Source organism: Sinocyclocheilus rhinocerous, unplaced genomic scaffold (assembly GCF_001515625.1).
Source record: "Sinocyclocheilus rhinocerous isolate Xijiao unplaced genomic scaffold, SAMN03320098_v1.1 scaffold234, whole genome shotgun sequence".
NCBI lineage: Eukaryota > Metazoa > Chordata > Actinopteri > Cypriniformes > Cyprinidae > Sinocyclocheilus > Sinocyclocheilus rhinocerous.
Genome location: NW_015644337.1, coordinates 350,531 through 351,060, shown reverse-complemented (window position 1 = coordinate 351,060; position 530 = coordinate 350,531). Strand labels below are relative to the sequence as shown.

The 530-nt window shown below is 43.2% G+C and overlaps 1 protein-coding gene across 1 annotated transcript in view; it reads left to right on the top strand.

Moving 5' to 3' along the window:
* LOC107758097 (TBC1 domain family member 16-like) overlaps nucleotides 1-530 on the top strand; it is a 28,626-nt gene that overhangs the window by 7,334 nt on the left and 20,762 nt on the right. The gene's annotated exons all lie outside the window — the stretch shown is intronic.

Genomic DNA, 530 nt, shown 5'->3' with positions numbered 1-530 from the left:
AAAGTTCGCGGCACAGAATCTTTAAAATACGTCCGAGTTTTACACACCGGTCTGTTATTGTGGCTATGCGAGAGTAGTAAATGAATAGAGTGCCAGTCTAAAAGGGACAAGTTTTTTTATTATTAAAGAATAGAATTAGAATAGAGAGTGCATGAGTTAGAGGGTCAAATAAAGATGGAAGAGATGTGTTTTTAGCCGATTCTTGAAGATGGTTAAGGACTCAGCTGCTGGGATTGAGTTGGGCAGGTCATTCCACCAGGAGGGAACAGTTAATGTAAAAGTTCGTTAAAGTGGTTTTGTGCTTCTTTGGGAAGGCACAATAAAGCGCCATTCACTTGCAGAACGCAAGCTTCTAGAGGGCACATAACTCTGAAGTAGGGCTGCACGATAAATCGAAATGGAATCGAGATCGTGATTCGACAGAAGCTGCGATTGTTCTGCGTATCTTTCAGTGAAGCACGGTTCAGTGATCAGCAGTAAATCTCCATCCAAAGGCCAGAGGGCGCTCTCGCGCTGAAACTCCAAATACG